The 26562-nt window shown below is 45.0% G+C and overlaps 1 protein-coding gene across 4 annotated transcripts in view; it reads left to right on the top strand.

The window, feature by feature from the left end:
• Positions 1-1461: 1461 nt before the first annotated feature.
• The window catches only part of LRRC3B (leucine rich repeat containing 3B), a 65694-nt gene continuing 40593 nt past the window's right edge, over positions 1462-26562 (top strand). For 2 of the 4 annotated variants that reach the window (XM_053409682.1, XM_053409684.1), the window contains exon 1: positions 3076-3494. The gene's annotated coding sequence lies outside the window, so the exon portion shown is untranslated. Of the gene's footprint in view, positions 1518-3075; positions 3495-26562 lie in introns of those variants that run through there. The other 2 variants (XM_053409683.1, XM_053409685.1) reach the window with 2 other exon arrangements.

Genomic DNA, 26562 nt, shown 5'->3' on the forward strand with positions numbered 1-26562 from the left:
TTGCCAAAGTTGCTGGGAACTGCAGCTTCTTTGAGGGGCAAACTACACTTCCCACAATTCTTTTGGGGCGAAGCCATGTGATTTAAAGGTATGTTGTGATTATACTCTGGTTTCTCCTCAGATCGTATAAATCTTTCGCCTTTAAAGGTATGTTGTGAATGTGACCCATAGGAGTCAACTCCTGGGGTTGATATCCCTTCACCCCAATAAAATATTTGAGCCGCGCCCCTCCCACAAGTTGATGAGCACTTTCATTCAAATATGATTTAAATGTGTGGCATGGTTGTGATTAGAGTCTTTTTGGGACGTTTTTGTTTGTGTGGCTTTTCCGTTTTTGTGACTGTAACTTGTTCTTCGTTTTACGGGACTCACTTGTGACTTTGTTTTTATGACTTGTTTTTGTGACTGTGTGGAACCCAGTACAGCTACTGATTGACTGATTGTGTGACTGCGGAAATGGATAAAAGCCCCCACCCCATCCAAACAATGACTATCATCAGTGCACGTAAGGGGGGAAAATGAATTTTAAATATCATCATCTACAATACTCTTGGGACGCGGGTGGCGCTGTGGGTAAAACCTCAGCGCCTAGGACTTGCCGATCGCATGGTCGGCGGTTCGAATCCCCGCGGCGGGGTGCACTCCCATCGTTCGGTCCCAGCGCCTGCCAACCTAGCAGTTTGAAAGCACCTCCGGGTGCAAGTAGATAAATAGGGACCGCTTACCAGTGGGAAGGTAAATGGCGTTCCGTGTGCTGCGCTGGCTCGCCAGATGCAGCTTGTCACACTGGCCACGTGACCCGAAGTGTCTGCGGACAGCACTGGCTCCCGGCCTATAGAGTGAGATGAGCGCACAACCCTAGAGTCTGGCAAGACTGGCCCGTACGGGCAGGGGTACCTTTACCTTTACCTTTACAATACTCTTATTTATTTTATAAAACAGTACATTGATCATTGCTTTCATTTTATGGATTGATGGTCTCATTAGATAGCAAAATTCATGTTAAATTGCTGTTTTAGGGGTTGTTGTTTTTTAAAGCCTGGAACGGATTAATCCGTTTTGCATTACTTTCTATGGGAAAGCGCACCTTGGTTTTGGAACGCTTTGGTTTTGGAACGGACTTACGGAACGGATTAAGTTTGGGAACCAAGGTACCGCTGTATCTGAAAAGTAGAATAAAAAATTAATTAATTAATTAATTAATTACATACGTACGCCAGAGGTAATAATGCTATGCAGAAGCGCAGAGGGAGACTTTAGACCCTATTTGTCCTAGAAATGCTGACCCCCAAGCCGGGCCTTAGACCCCGCTTAAGCCCTTCCTCTAGCCCTCCCTCGTGGCGGGTTTTTGGTTTTCAGCCACTGGAAGGCAGAGTCTCCTTTGGCCCCACGAGAACCTCGGAGCTGCTCCTTTCGGCAGGCAGAAGCGAGCGGGATCCGTCCTCGAGTAGCCATTTCTTCCCTTCTCTTCTGCTTATATGGTCAGGCGGGCAGGCGCAAGATTTGGGCAGAGGAAGGTAAGCCGCCGCCGCCTGTTGCATTTCCTGCCCGGGATTGGCGCGCTCTCTCCGCCGCCCCATGGCGACTATTCATTCCCAGGGAAGGGCTGGGGGGGGGGGGTCGGGGTTGGGGGGGGGAGCCTGACGCCTCCGAATGCATTATATAGGCAAGCGGATTGGAATCCGTGGCAGGCAAGGATTCAACGGCGTCGTTGCCTAGGCGTCGTCCCCTCCCCCCCCCCCATGCACCGTAACAACACGCCTTTTAAAGTTGATAAAAATGGAAAAAACGCGGAGGGAAGCTTCGGGCGCAGTGCGCTTGGGTGTGATGCGCGCGGATTTAATCCGGTGCCCAAAGGATTGCGCACGAGGCGCCACCGACACGGAACCGAATTCTCCCAACCGGCGGCAAATCCCCCCCCCATCAAAACCCCATTTCCTTACCGCTTTCCTCCCCTCCCCCCACCCCAACAACTCCCGTTTTTAAACCGGCATGGATCTGAGCCTCGATAAAGCTGCATCATTGGGAAATGAGGCTGCTAAATCCACATTTTTTGGCTGGTACCGATTCCATAGTTCGGTGGGAAGCACCTAGTATTTTCCACGGGGATCTACAGCCAGAGGGGACCGTGGGGTGGGGTGAAGGGGTGTCCCTGAATGACAAGGCTGCAAGTGCAACAGGAGCAGGAGTTTTTTTGGGGGGGCGCGGGAGGTTGGCCCTAGCAGGTGCAGAGGGAAGACGATCGGACGCCCAACCCCAGCAGCAAGTCTCTTTACTTCCGAGGAGATCCTTACACCCACCCACTCACCCCTCGCCTCCCCCGGGGTGCCTGGAATGAAAACGGAGCTGCCCAGATTGAGTAAACCAGGAGTAGCCGCGGAGTACATGGCAGAGGACGTGATCTCGGAGAAGAGAGCGCGGCCGATCGGCGGGCGGGTCATGGATTGACATGCCAGGGTGGAGGAGAAGAGATCGCTGCCCGAGATCGCGAAGCCTTTCCCGGGCTGGAGGAGGAGGAGGAGAGGGACCTGGAGAGATCAGGTGCCCATTCAGGAAGCGGCACAACGGCCTCGCCTCTTTCGCGCCCAGGCTCCCAGGAGCAAGGCGAGGGCGGGGATCGCGCCAGACACCCGGAGTCCGTGACTCTCCGGCTGCACGTCCCAAGAAACTCTCGCGGCCGTGGAGCTGGGGGAGGGGGGATCTGGCGCGCCCAAAGCAAGTCATCTCCCCGATCGCGTCTCCAAAGCGCCCTCCCTGCCAAGGGCAAAAAGCCACCCCATGGCTGGGGAGGGGGGCTGGCTGCCCAGTGTAGGAGCCCCCCCTCGATCTCCTAGGCGGCAGCACCTGTAGAGCACGAGGCGATCGAGTCCACTCGATCCCACCCCTTTCCCGCAACCTCCCCACGGCTCCGCAGAGCGAATCGAAGTCGTGCATGTGCTCCTGTCTCTTGCAAGGCGCTGCTTTGCTTGGTTTGCCACGCCCGGGTTTGCAGGACGCCGCCGAGCTGCTGCTGGTGCCGCCGCCGCCGCCACTGATCAGCATTCGGGGGGCGATCGGGGAAGCGATCGGGCGATCGGGACGTGCCCTCCGGCTGGCCAGCGCCGCGCACCATGAGGCGAAGAGCGAGCGAGCAGCCGGCGGGGAGCGCCTGGCGTTGCCTTGGGATTTGGCCACACTGAAAAAAGGCTGCTGGGGGAGACCCAAAACCAGCGGGGAAACCCTTCTAATCCGGATCGGTTGCTACGGAGCGGACTCTCCGCCGGGATCGTGGGGAGGAAAGGCTCTCTCGCTCTCTCCCTCCCTCCAATGCCTCGCTTGCGTCGTCCCCGGGAAGGCGCGCAACAAATGGCAGCCAGGTCTGTGATCCGGGCTGCGGTAGCAGCAGCAGCAGCAGCGACTCCCAGGTGAGGCGCAAAAAGGCTCGGCAAGCTGCTGCTCTCCATGCCCGCCTGCGCCTCGCCTTCCACGCCGCCTGAGTCACCCCGCTGCACCCGGTAAGGCGCTCGAATCCCCTGTCCCTCGGGTGGGGGGTTAGCAAAGAGCCCTCTCCCAACTTCACTTTCATACGCGGGGAGGGAAGGTAAGGTGTGGTGTGTCCCCCCCCCTTTTTCTTAAAATTTGTTCAGTTCGCCTACTAACCCCCTTCTTCCCTTGTTTGGCGACGCCTGTAGTAGAGGAGGAAGGGTGGGGAGCTTGTATCCTAAAGATCAGAAATGGGTGGTATAGTGGCAAGCCCTGGCTGGGACGCTGTGGTCGTGACCTTAAAATGTGGCACTTAGGAGAGAAATTCTATGGCTGTGCATAGTAGATGTTCTCAGCGAGTGGGAACTGGCTCTCTCGCATTGCTATGTATGTGGCTCAAACTCCCCACCCTTGGTGTATTGATTATATTGGCACACAGCAAAGCTGTGCCAAATGAAATGTGTGCTTTGGTCCAGTGTTTTGCTAACTTGGGAGAGGTGAGCAAACTGGCAAACTACGTAAGAAATAGGGCAATGTAAAATAAAATTTGAAATGCCACACAAGAGGTAGCGGGAACCTGTTTTAAAATACAAAAACATTAAACTGAAAACTTGAGGCAGAACAGATTCTGGTGATATTGGAACATGTCCATGCCTTGTGTGGTGTATGTTGTGGCCTGTTGAGAACTCGAATCTTGGAAATGTGTTGTGATGGGATACAGAACGGTTTGCATGCTTAACTTTTGCTTTTGGCTTCCATTACTGGACTGTAAATTACAGATGTGAATAAGTGTGGTTTGTTGACAAAGACCAGAATATGTAAGCTGTTTTATAAACTGACTATCTCCTACTTCAGCCATGACCAGTACAATATCAGTTTCTCATATTTCTGTATTAGGTCCAGTTTAGTACAGCCAGAATAATTGGAGGAATATTTGGACCAGTTCTGCATTCCCTATTGCTTCAAATAATATTTGATAGTGAAATAGGTGTTCAAATAAGTTTGTTGGGTTTTGTTTTGCTTACAGAATCCAAGATCTTCTCTTAAAAGAGTAATGATATATTGTAAAGGGTGAAATCCAGGTTCCTAAATGTGAATGGGAGCTTTGCCACTGACCTCAAGATGCTATGGGCTTACACTCAGAATTAAAGTTGGACTTGGTCCTTCAGACCTCTGAAAACAATGAGTAATATTCTGTTTGTCTTCCAGCAGAAAAAAACACACCAGCTACAGCATAAATTTCCATTGCCTTTAAGTTGCTAAGAACTTCTACCTCTCGGGAGACATTTAACATTTTGTGCTGTTTGGGCCTTGAGTGATCTATTTTCCGAGTGAGACTGCAGAAATCATAATTGTAGCTTTTTGATGTTGAGAAAGATGATTACTAGTAAATCACATGTTGTGCCAGAAGGAGAAGGCAATGGAAATAAAGATTTAATTGCAATAAATGAAATAAGCATGTATTTGTCTGATGAGCTTTGATTCAAATGAAGTAAGGATATATTCAGACGAAGATGGGATGGGTCAAGAGTTTCTCTTCATAGTGCTTTAAAAAAGGCCTCAAATCTAACCTTAACTGCAAGAAATAAGTCTATATTCAGATGATGAACTGGAATTTAAGATGGAGTAAAATAAAGATGGGTTTGGAGTTTGTAGTGCTTTAAACAGGGAGTTGGCTCAAAAGTGTCAAGTGTCTTGGGCCAGTTTGTATCTTTTGTGCTTGTCATTGTATATTGAACCAAGCTAAAGCGGTAACTGCTTACCTGAGAGTAAAGCCTATTGAACTCAATAAGATGTGCTTCTGAGTAGATCTGTCAAGCAAAAAGTTGGGGTATGTATGTATGTATGTATAAATAAATAAATAAATAAATAATATAATGATTATAGATTGCACTGCAAGTCGCTCAAATGGGAAGCATCTGAAACAGCTTTGGAAAGCAAGGCCATCTGTAATGGAGGGCTTGTTTATGTGATCATTTATTCTGGGATCACAAGCCATTAATTCACTTTAGCTCTTGGTTTGTTTACGCACTCAAGGGATGAACTGGAAGATAAAGTGAGTTGTGAAATCACATAGTCAGGAACTGTTGACTTCCTGCTCTTTTAACCCAGGATAAGCGATTGTATGAACAACAACAGGATCGTTATTTGTTCTGTGCAAACTCTGGTGTAGTGTTTTGCTCCGTGCAAGCCTCATGCTGGTGCATTAATAACCTGAAATTATTAGTGAGGTGTATTGCTTATTAGCTCAATCAGCAACTAAGGATCTCAGGTTAACAGTCCTAAGCCAATACCCTCAAGAAGCTCAGAAGCTTTATTAGCATGCCAGCAGCGATTTGAAGGTGAACAGAAGCCAAGTGAAAATTTCAGTCCTTTCTCATCTGAAGACAAAATATTGGAAACTACTGAAAAATTAAAGATGATCACATTTCCATTTGACACTAAAAAGGGTAGCATACTAATTCATATTTAATGTAGTTTGCCTACTTTTGCAATCACATAAGTCTACTTTGCCTTATTTATGGGGAAATTTCCTTGGCCTTGATGAGTTTAGTTACTTGACCAAAAAATGAAGAATATAGCAACTTGCCATGCATATCAAAAAGATACTGGCTCAGTTTGCACATAATACTAAGTCAAACTTTGGCCTAGTGTGAACGAGCAAGCATGCTTGTGCACATTTGGAAAATTTCAACCACTTTGCTACTCCTATGTTGCTGCTGCACTGGAGGGAACTAAGCCATTGTTTGACTTAGCATGGCATATAAACCCTGGGCTCGTAGTTTGTTTTCCCCAAACAAGAACAAACCTTGGCTATCATTTGTGGGTTGCTTGGAGCTCATTCATGCTATAAACCATAGTTTATAGCTCAAGATTATTTGTGAACAAGGCTAGTGTTTGAAAAAATGAAGGCATGATCCAACCAAGTGAAGTATTTTTCAGTCCCATTGATTTCAGTGGGAGAGTCAAACATATAATTAAATCATATGGGAAGTTAAAGTATTTAGCTTTGTCAGGATTAGACCCTTGGTGAGGTTTTGTTGTTGTTGTCAAACTGCAGTGTGGGGAAAGGGGAAGAATAACACTATAGAGTTGTTAAATGCCACTTTTGAAATATTTGTGTATCCCTTTGTCTGATTTCCTTGATTCTAGAGACCAGAACAATAAGAATATTTCCACCTATTTCACTGGGCTTGGAGTTTACTCCACAAAAAGAAAAGGGGGAATTGGTCGCGTGATTTTGTAAAATGGTAGAGGCCCTACAGAATATCAACTGAATTCAATGAAGTTTCTAGAATTTCCAGCAAGTGATTTAAAAACCGTACAAGACATTTTCTAAAGCACTGGAATTTATTTAGCAAATGCATTTTGAAAGCTTTGGTAAGGCTTTTAAAACAGTTTTCTTAATAAGAAGTCATTTGCTTTACTCTGATGAGGAAATACGTTTGTGTTCACCTAATTGGGTGTTCTGGGGACCAGTTTAAAGCATTCATCGCATTGATCCTTCATGGTTCTAAATCTTGTGGAGAACCTACACAAGACCAGGCATTTGGTCTGCAGACATTTGCCTCTGAGTCAGGAAGGATGGTGGCGAAGTTGGTTGAGGGATTGAGTTAGCAGTCTCCTCCCCACTCTGTGATGGATTTAGAATGTCTGGTTGGAGCTGTCTCAATGGAGGAATGAAAACAGCAAACAGTAGTTCAAGTCTGATCATATTTATTTCGGAGCAGACAGCTGTTGCTTCATGGGCATTATAATTTGCCTCTGTACAGTGTGTGTCAGCAAGAGGTAGGGCCTCATAGACATTTATTTCTGTGTAGATAAATGTGCTTCCTCTTAATGAAAACAGTGCTCTCCTTAGGCAACCACTTACCAATGAGACCCTTGTTACAGAGTTCCATATAACTCAGTGATTTAAGCTTTGCATGTTCACAATGATGCAACATTAACTGAAACATTTTATGCTTGAAAAATACATAGGGTTGGATCCCTAAGTTAGTGGCACTTAGTTCCCATTGACACCAATGCTCAAATAATTATCATTGCTTCCAGGTAAGTGGGAAAGGATTGCCCGGGTATAGAATTTTAGCCTTTTGTCTGGGCGCAACCTATTGCTCCTGCTGGTGCAATTTTGCTGAATCATTGGGAACCGTTTTGCGGATGCTTGTGGCTTTCAGTGGATCCAGACTTTTCAATTATGCCATTCTTCACATTTAGTTAAAATAGCAACAAGATATAAATCCTGGTTCACCCTCCCCAGCACTGTAGCCACCTGTTTTGGGAGGAAGCCACTGATTTTCAGTCATCCTCCCTCCCATTATCCCACCGGTGAAAAGTCCTGTCAGAGCTGACAGCACCATCTGTTTGGCAGGGAAGACCCCTGCACACAGCAAATCGTGGACAAACTTTGAATTGCTCCCCCCCCCTCGTATTAAGAGAAAATACACAGAGAGAATAAATTAAAAATACTTCTGAGGGTCAGTCATTTGTGACTACATATGTGTGTGTGTGTGTGTGTGTGTGTGTGTGTGTGTTTACCTACAAATAAAAATTGATGTTAAAATACTGCCTCAAAGCTTGGACAAGTACAGCTCTCGACAAGCACAACTTGGGCCTGCTTTTGTTCAGGGAAATTCTTTGTTCATCCAGTCCTTACTGAAATATATTTTAAGTTGCATCCTGTTTGAATTTAAGCTTTCAGTTATTTGGGAACACTAGCCGATGTGAAAAGCATCTTTTTCCTGATTATATTTCCTGATACAGTATTTGATTCCAGGTCTTGATTTAGAGAGTTGTCAAGCCAAAAGCTTGTTATCATCAACGACTAAGGGGGGAAAATGCCAATGTTCAGAGCATACAATGGTTGTTTCTAATTCTGGCCAGTGCAATTCTATGGGCTGAGCTGCACCACAGGCGTCTGTATTTTGTTGAACAGGGACAGCGTTGGAATGATAGGGTGGGACCTCATATTTTTGGCTTCTACCTCTCCAGAAGGATAACATTTCCATTCTTCACATTATGATGGCTCTGTGTCATGAGTACGATTGTGAAGGCATGTCTCATTCATAGAAAATATGAAAGTGCCTTATGCTTAGTCACTCATTGGTCCATTTTGCTCAGTAAATGGACACCAGGTATCTTCAACCTTTTCAGACCCGCCTTTAATCCAAGCATGCCTTTGGGGACCCATTTCTTAATATTTGCATGGTGGCAGTGCTTCCGTTGCAACTCGCTTAGTGGGTCCCAACCCACCAGTTGAAAACCAGTGGTCTACACTGTTTGGCAGTGGCTTTCTACAATTCTGGGATGCGGGTGGCACTGTCAGTTAAACCACAGAGCCTAGGACTTGCCGATCAGAAGGTTGGCGGTTCGAATCCCTGCGATGGGGTGAGCTCCCGTTGCTTGGTCTCTGCTCCTGCCAACCTAGCAGTTCGAAAGAATGTCAAAGTGCAAGTAGATAAATAGGTACCGCTCCGGCGGGAAGGTAAACGGCGTTTCCGTGCGCTGCTCTGGTTCACCAGAAGCGGCTTAGTCATCCTGGCCACATGACCCGAAAAGCTGTACGCCGGCTCCCTCGGCCAGTAAAGTGAGATGAGCCCCGCAACCCCAGAGTCAGTTACGACTGGACCTAATGGTCAGGGGTCCCTTTACCTTTACCTTCTACAATTACAGTGTGGAATCTTTCCCAGGCTCCCTGGAGATGCTGGGGATGAAAGTTGAGGCCTTCTTCATGCAAAGCAGATGCTCTGCTGGTGTGCTACATTCCTTCCCCTCCCCGCACAGAGTGATCACAACTCCAGAGGCTGATTTAGGGGAGTATGACCAGTTCCCCGACATCCTACCCGTAGCCTAGTAAGCAGGAAGGAGGCATGAGGGCTCTGGCAGGGTCCTAGAGTCCTCCCACCTCCATCCCAAAGCTTTCCCAGCTTTAGGAAGGAGGAAGGAGGGCTCTAGGATGCTGCCAGAGCCTCACGTCTCCTTCCCAAAGTGATTTGGGGAGGCACCCCAAGGGCTATGGGGTGTGTGTATCAAATTTTGGCCTTGCACAGGACACTGTATTACCAAGGCCTGCCGCTGACAACTCCAAACCATTGAGTCTCCCTACCAAGGGAGTAGTGGGCAAAATGACATCTACCATTATTCGTTCTGCTTTCAGGATAGAGATTATTTGAAAAGGTAAAGGGGGGATGTATGAAAGATGGGCAAAAGGAGGATTAAGTAAATGCTTGGCTAGGTAAGAAGAAAAGGGGGAAAATATGGCATTTATGTATTGTGGCTAAGAAGTCACAGTAGCAATCGGAGGACTAGCCATCATAGTTAAGTATCTTTCCCTTGGGGTCCTGTGCTTGCAGTCAATTGTTTTGCTTAATTATCCTTCCTTAGATCGGGCCCCAGGTAGGCTTCTGCTAAAATCAAGTAAAAAAAGGAACAGCCACGAGCAATATTCTGGCAACAGGAGGGTAAATAAATAGGTAGATAAATTGATATTTGAGGATTTCAGAGTAGTGGCTGGAGTATTCGAAGCCGCAGAACTCGCAAATGAAAGACGGGAGAATCTGTGTCACATTGGTAGATATGCCAAGACAGAGCCAAGAGACCTGTTTCCCCCAATATTGGATTTATTAGAAATTGAAAGCACAATCTTATGAGATATTACTTTTTTTTTTACTGCTCTGTGGTGCACTGCTTTGGAGACCTTAGTATGCACATTCATTCTTCTTTTTATTGAAGGAGAAATTCCAGACAACAGGGTAACAAGAAATCCTCAAAGTGTTTCTGACTTTCTGGAGTCCCTCGCCAAGGAAGAGGAGAATTCAGCCTGCTTTTGTGCCTTAGTTTCTGCCTTTAGTGCCCAGGCTCAGCTCTGGAGCTTGTAGAGCAATCACCTCTGTTTCCTACACAACTTATCTGTTTTTATGCACTTGCAATTAAAACGCAAAGCTTCTGGGTCAAAGGCAGTGGCTTCTAGGCAGACTTGCGCCCCAACACTTAAAAAGAAGGATCTTAAACACCAATGTGAATGTTACAAGATGTATTCCTGTTGCACCACGCTTCTTAACAGATGGCTTACCCTTCAGTCACACTGTGGCAGAATGACGGCATGTTCTGCTATTGTGGATCAAGTCATATTGCTGCTGGCTGGTGGTCACCCTGCCCAGCAAGCGGCATGTGTATTTTTAACAGTGACATAGAACACAGCCACGTTTTATTTAATTTATGTATGTTGATTGAGGACAGCCGCAAAGGGCAGAGACTTTTGCAGCAAAGGGGAAGCCCTGGGGTTTCAAACCAAGGTACGCAAAAATAGGTGGGTAGGGAGGAGGGACCATGTGGTTTAAATGTTGCTTCTCCCTGCTCTAGTCTCAAGCTTACTTCACATGTGGAAAGCTTGTAAAATATAAGGACCCACCAAACTGTTACTACCCTTGCCTTGACATGTGTCACTCTCTATATGGACTATGGCTCTGTGTTCAAGGATGAAGCCCTTATGGAAAACAAAACCAAAAAACGGGGTGGAATTTAGTGTAAATGTTCTAGGGGAATTATTTTCCACTGCAACCCTGGCTCTGTTCTGCTGGAAGACAGGCTGCTTATATCAGGCATTGCTGGCCCAGATATTAACGCATTTGCCAAATACGCAGGAGTGAAGTGCAAGTAACTTTTGATTGTTTAGTCAAGGTAGTGGAGTTCCCTTGTAAAGGACCGACTGAAATAACATCAGAGCTTTTCTAGAAATGAACTCTTGGAAAAGGACTTTGCTGTGAGTCCTAGAAGACCTGCTCCCTGCCTTACAGGCCTTTTCCCATCTGGCCTGGGAAGGCAGCCTTGACTGACTCCAGCTACAAAAGCAGAGACTGCTGAACAGAGTCTTGGGCTGGGGTTTTGGTGGGAGTAGGTTTGTTGCTGTTGCTGATTTTGTGTGTGTTTTATGTATTTTTGTTTTGGATCTTATGTTTTATGTGGAAATGGTTTGATTTGGTTGTGTACTTCTGATATTTTGTTTATTGTTAATGACTACTTTTGCTATCTTTGTAATTATATAATTGTTTATATGTTTTAAGCTGCCTTGAGCAAGGTTTTAACTTTGGAAAAGCAGCATAATAATAATCAGGGCTTTTTTTTTCAGCTGGAGCTTACTGGAGTTCAGCTCTGGCATCTCTCAGGTACCATTCTAAGAGAACAAGAGATAAGTTCATGGTGAGCTCTGGCACCTCTTTTTCTAGAAAAATAGCACTGATTATAAAAATTTATTATTGATATGGCATGCAATGACATGATTGATTGATTGATTGATTGATTGATTCATTATTGGGAGAGAATAGCAAAATTCCAGTGTGATACATGACTGTGGATAGTTGACTGTGGAGGCTGTTTCGGGGATAAGAGGGAAAGAAAAGAAGGAAAAGTGATGCTGTATTTAGCCACAGAGGCTACAGGGGAAAACTGGGTGGGGGGTATTGCATAGAAAGTGAAAATCCATCAAGAGAAAATGAGGCTTGTACCTTTCCTTCCATATGCTCTGTCCAGTGAAGGAACTATTCACATTAGGCTAAGCTCCAAAAGAGAAAGTAAAAAAGAGTAGACTGTCATTGGTTATGGCAAGGCTTTCCTGGACGGAGTCCGCTGGAATGGGAGTGCAGAAAAAGGGCACCAAAGCCAGGATTCCTGATTCAGCCAAGCTGAGTCTATTCCAGCAAGATCCTTTTGTGGGAACACCTGGAGGTTTCAGAGAAGAAAGACCAGGCACCCATCAAAGAAATATAAAACTGCTTCTGAAATCAAATCACTTGTGCTGCCTTGTAGAGTTTCTCTGGGAATATCTAAGGGGAATCTTGGGGTCTAAGAGAGACCCAACTATAGCTTTGATGACAAAGACTCACGAAAGAGTAGGGCGATCATGCCGTGTTGATTTCTAGATACAGAAAGGGGAGGTGATTTTCTTCCTCCTGCTTAACAGAGGGAGGGTCTAGGCTTTAGGTGGAGTTAAGTTAGTGGCACTGTCGGTTAAACCACAGAGCCTAGGACTTGCCAATCAGAAGGTCGGCAGTTCGAATCCCCGTGGCGGGGTGAGCTCCCGTTGCTCGGTCCCAGCTCCTGCTAACCTAGCAGTTTGAAAGCACGCCCAAGTAGATAAATAGGTACCGCTCCGGCAGGAATGTAAACAGTGTTTCCGTGCGCTGCTCTGGTTCACCAGAAGCGGCTTAGTCATGCTGGCCACATGCTGTACTCTGGCTCCCTCGGCCAATAAAGCGAGATGAGCACCGCAAGCCTAGAGTCGGCCACGACTGGACCTAATGGTCAGGGGTCCCTTTACCTTTACAAAACATACTAGAGATTTCAGGGCTCTTCATAGCTAATCAATAGGTGATAAAGTGTGGCTTTTACTAGATTAGGAACTGGAGGAATGCTGGTCATTAAGCATTTCAGGATGTTTCCTGCTAATGTTTGCTTGTTTCTTAAGTATCTTCTTTAGCTTAAGCTTCACAAAGTGATCGTAGGGTTGGTTGCAACATAATTGAAACAGCAACAGCAAGAACAACAATAACAACTTTTTCTTTCTACCCTGCCCATCTGGCTGGGTTTCCTCAGCCACTCTGGGTGGCTTTCGACAGAACATTAAAAACAGAACAAAACTTCAAACATTAAAAACTTCCCTAAACAATTTTAAGATAAATGCAGGTTAAAAACACAGCATTTAAAGTTCATGCATACAAACACCCAGAATCGTGGCAGAAGCCAGTGAAACAGATTGGGCATTTGAGCAACAGGAGAAGACCTAGGTGTTGACTCCACTCATGTTTCTAGGTATGGAATGGGGAGAGAATTCCTTAGTCAGGATGCCACCACAGAGTAAACCCTACAGCGTGACACTGCCTGGTGTATATCCATCGCAGTAGGGCAAAGCAAAGGACCTGGGAAGGCTTATACAGGGAGATGTGTTCCTTCATATATCTGGATCCTAACTTGTTTATCAGTGTCCTAAATGAATAGGAAGCCACTGTATATCTTCCAGAATCAGTGTCATGATCCCTGCTAACTCTTCCAGTCAACGTTCTGGCAGCTGTGTTCTCCAATAACTGTAGCTTCCAGACTGTTTTCAAGGTGTAAGGTGCATCTTAGTAAGCCAAGCAGGAAGTTATCATAGCATGGGTCATTGTGGCTAGGTTATCTCAGTCTACAAATGGCCATAGCTGGTGAGTCAGTCACAGCTGGTGCAATGGCACTCTGTACTTCGGAAGTGACCTGAGCATCTAGTGATAAGCCTGGATCAAGGAGTCCTCCTAGTCTATACACCTGCTCTTTCAAGAGGAATGCAGCTCCATCTATCTCATTGGGATTCAGCCTCAGTTTATTACCCCTCATCCAGCCCATTACTGCCTCCAAGTACAGGCCCAGTACCTGCATTACTTCATCTGACTCGCATGGCAATGAAAATAATAATAATAATAATAATAATAATAATAATAATAATAATAATAATAATAATTTATTTATACCCCACCCAGCCACTCTGGGCGGCTTCCAACAAAATATTAAAATACAGTAATGCATCAAACATTAAAAGCTTCCCTAAACAGGGCTGCCTGTTATGTGTATAACAACTGATCCCAACACTGCCTTCAGATGTCTTCTAAAAGTCTGGTAGTAGTTGTTCTCTTTGACATCTGGTGGGAGGGCATTCCACAGGGTGGGTGCCACTACTGAGAAGGCCCTCTGTCTGGTTCCCTGTAACCTCACTTCTCGCAATGAGGGAACCGCCAGAAGGCCCTCGGCGCTGGACCTCAGTATCCGGGTAGAATGATGGAGGTGGAGACGCTCCTTCAGATATACTGGACCAAGGCCGTTTAGGGCTTTAAAGGTCAGCACCAACACTTTGAATTGTGCTTGGAAATGTACTGGGAGCCAATGTAAAAACCAGACCCCCCCTGGCCTCTCCAATTTCAGTAGAGGGACCTGACAGGAAACTTTCAAATGCACCTTCTCCTAGTTTGCTAGGTCCTCACGAGCATTTGTCTTCCTGGGCAAAATGCAGCTTTTTGAGTGAAGGTGCTTGGGCGAGGACACACAAAATGACACTGAAACAATGCTCTCCAGCAAGAAAACTGAACCCAACCCACCAGCCTTGCATGGTGGCCTGCCACCTTGACAGCTGTCTCATTTTTGTAGTTCTAGGTATGCAGCAAAGCAGGAGGATTAGGGAGGCCCCCAGGCAGCTTGGTGGACCACATGCTTGTTTAAGGTATGCATCTGAAAATGAGGAAATGTGTTGATAGGTGTTTTCAGCTCATATGCAGTTCTGTTGTCCTAGAAAAAGAGGTGCCGGAACTCACAATGAAGGAATACAGAGAGTAGAACCTTATCCAGGTTGATGAGGAACTCACAACAAACATCTCCCTCATTCTCTTAGACTGGCAATGGCACCCACCTGAGAGGTGTCAGAACTGAGTTCCAGCTAGTTCTGGTTGGGGGGGGGGAGTCCTGCTTATGCACATGTTTGAACCAGGAGAGCTCTTAAACAGGGGTGGAGAGTCTCATGCCCAAGGCCTACAAGTGGCCCTTCAAACTCTCCCTAGGCCACATCACTTTTCCAGTTAGCACCCCTCAATTGTGCTCTGCACTCGACTTGAAGTTCTCTTGCCTGTCTGGAATGGAACACTGAGCTTCATAATGCCTCTTGCTTGTAGTGTGTGTATATAACTGTAGGAAGAAGCCTCTACTTTTAGCATGGTGGGAATGTATCCTACTGGAGAAAGATGATGATGATATTTTATTTGCACCCCGCCCTCCCCAGCCGGAGCTGTGCTCAGAGCAGCTAACATCATATAAATAATACAATATGCATAAAAACAAGCAATCAATCAATGAAAATGCATCCCAAAATTATTTCAAATAAATTAAAGTTAAAGTTAAAACTGAACAAATGACAATCCTCAGGTTAAAATGGAAAGCGGTTAATACACGCCAGGACCAACTGTTTCCACTGATATTATAAGGACCCGTGAGCAAGCTGGGAAACCTCCTTCGTGCTTGTTCTTATACCAAGAGAAAATGAGTCAGACTGAACCCTGACCAAAGGCCTGGAGGAACAGCTCCATCTTGCAGGCCCTGCGGAAGGATGTCAAATCTCGCAGGGCCCTGGTCTCTTGTGAGAGAGCGTTCCACCAGGCCGGGGCCACAGCAGACAAGACCCTGGCTCTGGTTGAGGCCAGTTTAATAGATAATAGATGCAGTGGTGTAGCATCGGTTGCTGGCATCCGGGGCAGGCAAGCTGCCAACGCCGCCTGAGCACCCCCACCCCTCCACCAGAGCCAAGGGAGCCCAACCGGCCGATGCGGCCCCTGGCGGGTGAATCCACCCAGCGTCTGTAGAGAGGAGCAACAGGCTGGGCCATGCTGGGGTTGCCCCTTGCTTACCCCCATCTGTGCCCGCTCCCCGTGGGCCTGAGCTGCTCTGTTGCCTTTGCTTAGGCGGGGCGGAGATCCCTCTGGAAGTCAGTGCCTGCATGGGGGCACCTGGTTGTGCCCCCTCAGAATTTTGTGCCCAGGGCCATGGTCCCCCTGTCCCCCCCCCCACTATATTGCTGAATAAATGTGCCCATTGTTCTGCCCCAATTTTGACACTGGCTCTTCCCATCACCAGAATGCGGTCCATGCAAGGTTTGCCGCAAGGAAATGTGGCCCTCATTCTGAATAGTGTTTCCTACTCGTGAATGAATGAATGGATCTTTATTTGCATCAGCCATCGGCCATAGCAATAAAACAACAATGCAGTATACAAATAATAGAAATAAAAAATCAGTTATATAAAATACATTTTAGGGTTTTGAATCAATAGTCACATAGTAGATCTTATTCTAATTGCCCCAGCTAAAAACCTTGCAACCTTTGCTGTCACCTGCTCATCTTCATCTGCCAAGAGAAAGGACACCGTGGCAGTGGTTGGGCGACCCAGAATGGACAATAAAAGAGGGGTGATAATCTCATTCCTCAAGTCTTTATAAAGAGTACAAGCCAGAAGGGCGTGCGCCACCGATTCGGTACTGCCATCTCCACAGGGACATAAGTGTTTTTCGTGTGGAATCTGTTGGAATTGTCCCTCAAGTACAGCCGAGGGCAATGCATTCAATCTTGCGATAGTAAAAGCGTGTGTATATTTTGGAATTGCTAGGTTATGCAGATAGGGTGCCAGAGAGTCAAAATGGGAAGGTAGAAAATAGTCATACCATGGGCAAAATTTCCTTATTGTGGCGAAGTTGTCCAGAGCTCCACAGATTTTAACTGAGATTTATTTGTTTTTCCTACTCATGTGTTATACGTTCCGTTTTTGGAAACTAGTTTTTGGGGAGGAGGGGATCCTGTCTGACTTGGACATATACTGGGACAAAAGTAATGCATTTGTATTATATATTTCTTGGCACTGAATATTAACATTGTATTGTCTCATTTTTTAAATAAGCATTAGCATGCTCTTACTGCTAAAGCAAAACAAAATCAAGTTCTTGGGTGTTATTGGTTCTCCAGCAGACATTATGTGGGAACACTGTTTTTTGGGTTTTTTGTTTTTTTGTTTGTTTATAAAGGGTATGGATTTTCAGTGCTCGATGTGCTTCACGTACATCATCTCTGTAATTCTGCTAACAAGGATTGGAAGGCCAAAATTTGCAGCTCCATTTGACAGGTAGTAAAAGTAAGAGGAAGTGGAGGTGGAGGTGTTGAGTCCGCAGCTGAGTGGAGTTTTAAATGGCTATGGGAGGGGAGGGCATAGACCTAAAGCTCATGCTGTAAAGCACCACAAAGTAGATTACTCACGATTAACGAAGAATTGTTCACACTTAATTGCATGTAGATTGTACAGTGTGGTGTACATTAGCTGAAATGTCAAACTGGAGTGGTTGTCTGGCCTTTGAATATGGTTGCTTTGTTTGGCAAAGATGAGCTGATGTTGTGAGGGAAAAAGTTGGCCTTCATTTTCTTATAATTTATTCAACCATTCTTCCCAATAATTGTGTAGGCCCTTATTTGCGGCAATCTGTGATGTGGCCAGACAGGATGCCGGACTAGACCACTGGCCTGATCTGTTCTTATTTAGAATTGCATACTGGAACAGTTCAGCTTTTAGAACTGTAGAAACCTTTTGTTACAGTTCCCATTGAACTGTGAATTTGTCGTTTTAGACTTTTGAATGTGAGGCAATAATGAAAAACATGGAATTTGGCCAGTGTACAAATTCTCCCTTGCAAGAGTCTACTGCTTTGTTAATTTTCAATTTCTGCAAGTCTATCAAGAGTTTTCTGAAGACTTCTTTTACACCAGCTTAAGTTCCAGTTCCCTGTCAAACTCCTTTCTCCCCCTAGAGCTCAGTTTATCTCTTTCCATTTCCTCATTATATTCTCATCAGCTGTGCCTTAGCTGCTAATTGGTCTCCAGGCGCAAACATATCCAGCAGAAAAGTCCCACAGAGGGGTAGGATTGGGCTGTTGAAGGATCTTTTCTTAGTATATGCTCTCTTGGAAAAAAAAAATCCCCACCTCCAGTCAGAGGGGTTTTCAGTAAGATACAGGAGCACCAATATTTGACTGTTTACCCTGGGGCATTTAAATGAGGATAATGGGGAAGCTCTGATGGTTCTGTAAAGTAGTAAAAGCACACGTGAAAGGTGAGGAAAGAGGAGAAAGAATAAAATAGAGAAGAAAGCTTCTTAAAGATAATTGTAATGGGCACAATTCTACTAAAAACAAACACTTCTAAATGCCGTTGATTTTCAAAAATTACATTTTTAAATGTACTTAAACTTTCCCCTAAATCAGTGGGGCTGAAAAATGTTTAACTTTGACTTAATAACAATAAACTGCCTTTCATCTGAAGATCAGTGGGTAGTTCACAACATACCGTATTTTTCGCTCTATAAGACGCACCAGACCACAAAACGCACCTGGTTTTTGGAGGAGGAAAACAAGAAAAAAAATATTCGGAATCTCAGAAGCCAGAACAGCAAGAGGGATCGCTGCGCAGTAAAAGCAGCAATCCCTCTTGCTGTTCTGGCTTCTGGGATAGCTGCGCAGCCTGCATTGACTCCATAAGTTGCACACACATTTCCCCTTACTTTTTAGGAGGGGAAAAGTGAGTCTTATAGAGCAAAAAATACGGTAAAAATACAAAATGGGAACACAAAATACGTAATACATAAAATACATAATAAAAACATAATAATTTTTTTAAAGCTACAGCTGTTATTTCTGATAGGTGTCTGCAGTATGGATGCTATGGGGCCACTGCTTTTGAATGTCTAGTGTCTAGTCTGTTTAAAGTTTTTAGGACAGGCAGCAGATTTCTGATTAGCATACTGCTTATGATATTCTAGAGATATTTTAATAGATTTATATATCTATAAGAATATTTATAAACTGTCAAGGTCGTGTACATTAAGATACCGTATTTTTTGCTCTATAAGACTCACTTTTTCCCTCCTAAAAAGTAAGGGGAAATGTGTGTGCATCATATGGAGCGAATGCAGGCTGCGCAGCTATCCCAGAAGCCAGAACAGCAAGAGGGATTGCTGCTTTCACTGCGCAGCGATCCCTCTTGCTGTTCTGGCTTCTGAGATTCAGAATATTTGTTTTCTTGTTTTCCTCCTCCAAAAACTAGGTGCGTCTTGTGGTCTGGTGCGTCTTATAGAGCGAAAAATACGGTAATCAAAAATTATAAAATAAAATAAAAATACAGTACAAAGTGCAGCTGGATTTCCCGCATTGGCAAGTGGGGTGGAATAGACTATCTTTGAGGTCTCTTCCAACTTTCTTACTCTAGAGCATGGGTAGGCAAACTAAGGCCCGGGGGCCGGATGCAGCCCAATCGCCTTCTAAATCTGGCCTGCGGATGGTCTGGGAATCAGCATGTTTTTACATGAGTAGAATATGTCCTTTTATTTAAAATGCATCTCTGGGTTATTTGTGGGGCATAGGAATTTGTTCTGGTTTTTTTTCCTTCAAAATATAGCCCGGCCCCCTACAAGGTATGAGGGACAGTGGACCAGCCCCCTGCTGAAAAGGTTTGCTGACCTCTACGTAGCGTTTCAGATTTTGGTCTAGGACAGAAGAAATCATAGAAATCCCTACTTGCTCTTAAAGCTCGTCAGTTGACTTTGCACTAGTCACTTTCTCCCAGCCTGACTTTTTGGTTTGTGTGTGTGTGTGTGTGTGTGTGTGTGTGTGTTGTTGTTGTTGTTGTTGTTGTTGTTGTTGTTGTTTTACACAGGGTTGCCAGATTAATAACCTGAGTGGGAGGAGAACTATCTATGCTTGTCTGAACCCCATAGAGAGAGGACAGGATTATAAGTGACTAATACCAAAGCCTTGTAGCTAATTCCCACTCAGGTTGCGGGCCTGCGGTCACTTCTACTCTCTGCCTCACTTTCCCTCTGTGCTGCTCCTTCATCTTGCCTTTCCTGGACCCACAAGTCCAATTCTCCTGACCAGAAATAGCATAGGGACTAATTCCATTCCAGTTTCCATGTCACCACCATGTTAGGCTCTCTGATTTTCTTCTCTTTTCTTACTTGGAAAAAAGCTAGAGAGAGCATCTTAAATTTTTTCCAGTCTTCTTCTGCCGACTCTTCTCCCTGATCACGGATTCTGCTCGTCATTTCTGCCAACGTCAAAGAACTTCTTTGCTGGAAGAAGTTAAAGAAACGCCCACTGACGGATACTGCCAGCGATTGAGACAGCCATGGATGGGTGGCTGTCCGGACAGAAAGGGTTCACCCAGGTAACCCACCCAGGAGTGGCGACAACTTACGCATGAGCAACCCCTAGAACCATTACAGCATGTTTCCTTAAAGACTGTTTACAATACATCTTTAACATGTGGTTGTTTTTTGGCCCATCCAAAGGGAAGTGATACCTGTGTAAGAAAAATCCTTCGTTAAGTGCCCTTGACAGAATTTGCCGACCGAGTCTGCTATGCTGGTATCTGGTATTGAAACTATGCAGGCCAAGCAAATGAAAGGAATATGGCAGTTTATGAATTGACCTGTACTGGGGTTTATGGCCTGCGGCAGTTGCTAATCAGTTCATAAAGATTTTTAAACTGCAGTAGTATTTGACTATTGGATCTGAGCGAGTCTAATCATGCCATAGCTGAAGTGGGAAAAAGAGTTGATTAAAACACACAGGCAGGAAAACTGTAGATGTTCAAAGTACTACATTTGCGTTAATGTTGCGAGTTATTGGAGTCTGATTGAGCCTGTCCTCCCATAGCTTAATTGCATTAATCCAGGCATAGGCAAACTCGGCCCTCCAGATGTTTTGGGACTACAACTCCCATCATCCCTAGCCAGCAGGGCCAGTGATCAGGGATGATGGGAATTGTAGTCTCAAAACATCTGGAGGGCCGAGTTTGCCTATGCCTGGATTAATGCAACTGTAATGTTGACTTCCTGCAAATTGTGGTTAGCCTTCCTCATAGCCTATTGATTTAGCTGTTCATTGGCACCAGTGTTAATTGAGGGCAAAGTTAGCTAGGGTTTAAGTCAGGGATCTGAACCTGCAGATTGATATCAGTCAAGCTTATGTTGAGAATACCTGAAATATTTCCTCTTTCTGTATGTAACGTTGGGATAGCTGTTTGTAATTTTCATTCTGTTTGTTTACCAATAATGTGAGTTTTGTATGTTTGGCAGTTAATGTTTGGTACCATTTGGGTTACCATAAAAGCAAACTCCAGTGGTACATCGGGTTACATACGCTTCAGGTTACATACGCTTCAGGTTACATACGCTTCAGGTTACAGACTCCGCTAACCCAGAAATAGTGCTTCAGATTAAGAACTTTGCTTCAGGATAAGAACAGAAATTGGGTTCCGGCGGCGCAGCAGCAGCAGGAGGCCACATTAGCTAAAGTGGTGCTTCAGGTTAAGAACAGTTTCAGGTTAAGTACGGACCTCCGAAATGAATTAAGTACTTAACCCGAGTTACCACTGTACAACAGTTGTGTAGTTCTGCTTTGTGAATAAGCCCACAAAAGTTTTTAGCCTGCTGGGGGCTGACAGAGGAGAGGCTGAGATCTCACTTGCATTCATCCACAGCCTTTCTGTGATGGGCACAAGGGAAGGGGCTTTCCTCTTCTGGCTTCCTCCTTAGTTTTTGTGCTGGCCACTGAGAGAAAATAGAACACTCAATTTCTGCCCCGGTCGTTTGCTCACTCGCCTGCATGGAATTCCTTGTCGCCTATGGCTACCATGCCAGGGCTTAAATCCAAGGTTGGCATTGGTACTGCAGCTCATATGACCTTAATGCATTTTTTAAAGTGCAATTATGGGCTTGGCAAAGTCATAGCAGATGAGATGACAAACTGCTGCAGAAACGCCATGATCTTCCTGGTATGAAAATGCATAAAGTATGAGCTTCCAAAGGTTTCTCTATTCCGAATTCTATGCAGATAAGCCACCAGCTTCTTCAGAAGGTTCGGAACTTGTCTGATTGAAATATAACTTTACCCTTGAAAAGAGCATCCTTTCCCCCCCTGTTATTGAGAGTACTATTTTTTTAATAAAAAAAAACATAGTTGGTTTGCATTGATCATGATATATTATTGCATATTTAAGCGGGTGTCAAATTCTCACTGTCCTTGTCCTGTTTCACTGTGGATCTTGCCAGCAAAGCTGTTTTTAATTAACCACAAGTTCAGCAAGGTTACTCCAATGCAGAGAGGTTCTCCTGAGGCAGCCAGCCATTTGGATACAAAGAACTCTATCTGGGATTTATGGTAACCAATTCCCATGTAGCCCAGGATCTATTTGTGCTTCAGCTTGATTTGGGGAGTTGATGTAGAACGAAGGTCAAAATTGGGTTCATGTTGTAGCTGGAAGGGTATGCATGCTATTTTTACTTTTTACTTTTTTTGTTTACTTTTCTTAGAAAAATACCTAGCCCACCTTATCTCAGCAGGACAGATTTCAGCAAATCTTCTACAGCAAGCAGGGATGGAGTTGGGGTAGAAAGCCATGTATAAGCAACCTTTCCTGACCTGAGGCTGGTGTAAAGTCAGAAATAAATTGCATATAATAGCTGAAAAACCCAGTTTCTGCGAGAATGATATCTCTTTCCAAATCCATCTACTGTGCACCATTCCTTCCCTCCATCAATAAGCCCAATAAGTAAGTTCCTTGGATTCAATAGGACTTATTCCCTAGGAGCGAATGAATTGTGCTTAGGATTCCAGACTTAACTTCTGAGCAGCTATTCAAAGGATTGTGCTGACTGGAATTTTCAAATGCCATTTAGAACTGTGAAGCATAGAGTTGTCTTGTCCTGTCGGGAACTGTGGGCGCTTCGTTCTCGCCTAAATTACCCGTAGCTTATTTCAAACGTCTCATATCGTTGCGCCAGTTTTGCTTTCGTATGAGGAGATCAGCCGTGCATTAAAAGTCTCCTGCTCTCTTGAGTCAAAATGGTATTCTTCAGTTTCCATGGATGGTGATCCTGTTCAAACAAACAAAGAGTTTTGTGAAGGAAGGTGACGAAGTGAAACAAAGTGTAATAAGATGCAACATCTCAAAACTGCTGGTACCAGCACAAATACTTTTTTATCCGCTGTATTTTTTGAAAGGCATCCAAAATTTTGTTTCTTTGTGCATTCTTCCTCCCCACCCCCACACACTCCAGCTGAATCCATTTATATAGTGAGCTACTTTTTTCTACCAGCCCTTAATTAAACCTGCGGAACAGAGAATAGAAATTGAGATCTGTATTATTTTTATTCTCAGTTTTTAATTGTCAGTGGATAAGAGCAAAGGAAGACAGTACAGTGGTACCTCAGGTTACATACGCTTCAGGTTACAGACTCCACTAACCCAGAAATATTACCTCAGGTTAAGAACTTTGCTTCAGGATAAGAACAGAAATCATGCTCCAGCAGCAGCAGGAGGCCCCATTAGCTAAAGTGGTGCTTCAGGTTAAGAACAGTTTCAGGTTAAGAACGGACCTCCGGAATGAATTAAGTATTTAACCCGAGGTACCACTGTATTTAAAAACTGCCATATTCACAGAGTTGTCGCAAGGATTTACAGCTAGATAACACGTGTGTGATCTGCTCTGAACACTTCAGAGTTCTGTACAAATCTTGAGGCATTTGGAAGCATGATCAGGGGATTTGTACCTGCGCAAAGGCTTTTTGTGTAGTTGGGAATGGGGAAAGCATGCTTTACTGTTTGGAAAAAAGATATATGTTTTAGTAGATGGATCTGGTTCCTGATTCAGGTTACTTCAATTCGTCTGTCGGTTCTGAACATTCTGTTTAAAGATTTGTCATCACTTCCGCTTCCTCTCTGTAGACAGTTGCACCACAAGGATACTGGCAGCTTTATGAAAACAAGAGATATGAAATGAAAAGGGGCAGATTCCACAGTGAGCAGAGGAGAGCAGGCAGTTCATCCCTGGCAGGAAAGCAAGCCTCTTGGCAGCAAGAGGAGGGCCACTGCTATTTTCACTAGGCGGAACAACCAAGAGGGCCATTTTGTTTCACACAGCCAGTGTTGGAGTGATTGGACTGAAACACAATAGCAGATCTTGAGCTTCAGCCCTGTATGGGGGGGAAACCTAAGACCGTGTCTTGACAGTGGTCTGAACTTGTGAAAGGTTAAACTGCTGCATGCAGACCCAGCCCCAAACATCACCATCTGTGTCTGCGGCTCTTTTAGAGGTTCTGAAAGAGCATACAATTGAGCTGGCTCTGGCTTAGGGTCAGAAGAACCGCCTTAGGTTCAATTTTGGGCCTTTTATTCATAACGAATGGGACGCGGGTGGCGCTGTGGGTTAAACCACAGAGCCTGGGACTTGCCGATCAGAAGGTCGGTGGTTCGAATCCCTGCGACGGGGTGAGCTCCCATTGCTCAATCCCTGCTCCTGCCGACCTAGCAGTTCGAAAGCACGTCAAAGTGCAAGTAGATAAATAGGTACCGCTCTGGCGGGAAGGTAAACGGCGTTTCTGTGCGCTGCTCTGGTTCGCCAGAAGCAGCTTAGTCATGCTGGCCACATGACCCGGAAGCTGTACACCGGCTCCCTTGGCCAATAAAGCAAGATGAGCGCTGCAACCCCAGAGTCGGCCATGACTGGACCTAATGATCAGGGGTCCCTTCACCTTTACTATTCATAACAAAGCACAAAGCTGGCATAGGCACTCTCCTGGGCTTCCGCACCAACAGTGCCTAGCTCTAGGGCAGTGTTCCCCAAATTTCGGTCTCCGGCTGTTTTTGGACTACAACTCCCATCATCCCTAGCTTGCAAGGCCAGCAGTCAGGGTTGATGGGAATTGTAGTCCAAAAGCAGCTGGAGACCCCAGTTTGGGAAACACTCCTGCAGGGGGTTTCACCAGAGTGAGACATTATTGGGTATGAGGTCCTGTAGAGCCTTTGCACACCAATACTGATTGAGGGATGGATTATATTTCTATGCTGCATTTCATTCAAATGAATCCCAAAGCAGCTTACAAACAATAAATAACACCAGCAAGATAGAACCCAACAGAACATCACAAATATAGAATCATTAACAAATCCTCTGTGAAACATTTACAGTATAAAACACTGTTAACAAAGCCACAACTAAGGAATGAGCTAAACATCACAGTTGTTGTTTTTTTAAATATATTTTTATTAAAGATTTCTTGGTTTTCAAAAGTATGTGCGATATCTCATTTTTCAAGTTACAGAAATAATACCTCGGGTTAAGAACTTTACCTCAGGATGAGAACAGAAATCGTGTGGTGGCGGCATGGCAGCAGTGGGAGGCCCCATTAGCTAAAGTGGTACCTCAGGTTAAGAACGGTTTCAGGTTAAGAACGGACCTCCGGAATGAATTGAGTACATAACCAGAGGTACCACTGTATTTGTTTGTGATTGGCTGTAGTGAACTTTGTTTTCATGTGTGAGTGGGGTGTGTGTGTGTGTTTGGGTCAGCTTAGCCAGATTGATTCAAATGCTGTTCTTGTTGGGTTCTTGTTGTTGTCTTGTTGGGCTGTGTATGTGATAAAGGGTAACCATATCGGGGTGAAGGCATCCTCTTCCATTTGTCCCTGTGTCAGTTTCAATTTATTGGTTAGTTTTTCTAATAAGGCTGTTTCCCATTCTATTTGGTACCATTGGTCCATGCTTACTCCTGACAGATCTCTCCAGTCTCGGGCTCCGACTAAACATCACAATTAAAGCAAAAGTCTTATGATACGATTAACAAATCAATACGGCATTTATAATCTAAGAAACAATAGCAAACAAAATAGCTGCCAAAAAATAAACTAAGCACCGTCAAGTTCATACACACTTTCTCCCCAGCCCTGTGACTCATAATCTTTCATTCTATTCAGCTCATCAAAACACACATCCACATAATGCTTGTGGCAGCAACTCCATTCTGAAGGTTCCTCGGGTTGGAGTAGAAGCAAAGCTACTGATGGAGCCGCAGCAACAGGGGGTGGTCTGTGTATGGGGTGGTGGTGTCTAGGGCAGCAGGTCTTCCTTGGGCAATTTCTTATTCTGGCAATGTGTGTCTTCAGCAAATGCAATATACAGCAGGCTTGGAGAACCTGTGGTGCTCCAGATGTTGTGGGACTACAGCTCCCATCATGCCTGACCATTGGTCATCCTGGCTGTGGCTGATGGGAGTTGGAGTTCAACAACAACAACAACAACAACTTTATTATTTATACCCCGCCCATCTGGCTGGGTTTCCCCAGCCACTCTGGGCAGATCCCAACAAAATATTAAAAATCAGACATTAAAAGCTTCCTAAACAGGGCTGCCTTCAGATGTCTTCTAAAAGTCAGATAGTTGTTTATTTCCTTGACATCTGATGGGAGGGCATTCCACAGGGCAGGCGCCACTATTGAGAAGCCCTCTGCCTGGTTCCCTGTAACCTCACTTCTCGCAGAGAGGGAACCGCCAGAAGGCCCTCGGAGCTGGACCTCAGTGTCTGGGCTGAACGATAGGGGTGGAGATGCTCCTTCAGGTATACTGGGCCAAGATCTGGAGGGCCATAAGTATCCCATTCCTGGTGTAGGGAAACATGAAGCACAGGCATAAATGACATGGATGCCTAGTGTAATACATT

This window comes from Podarcis raffonei, chromosome 12 (genome assembly GCF_027172205.1).
Source record: "Podarcis raffonei isolate rPodRaf1 chromosome 12, rPodRaf1.pri, whole genome shotgun sequence".
NCBI lineage: Eukaryota > Metazoa > Chordata > Lepidosauria > Squamata > Lacertidae > Podarcis > Podarcis raffonei.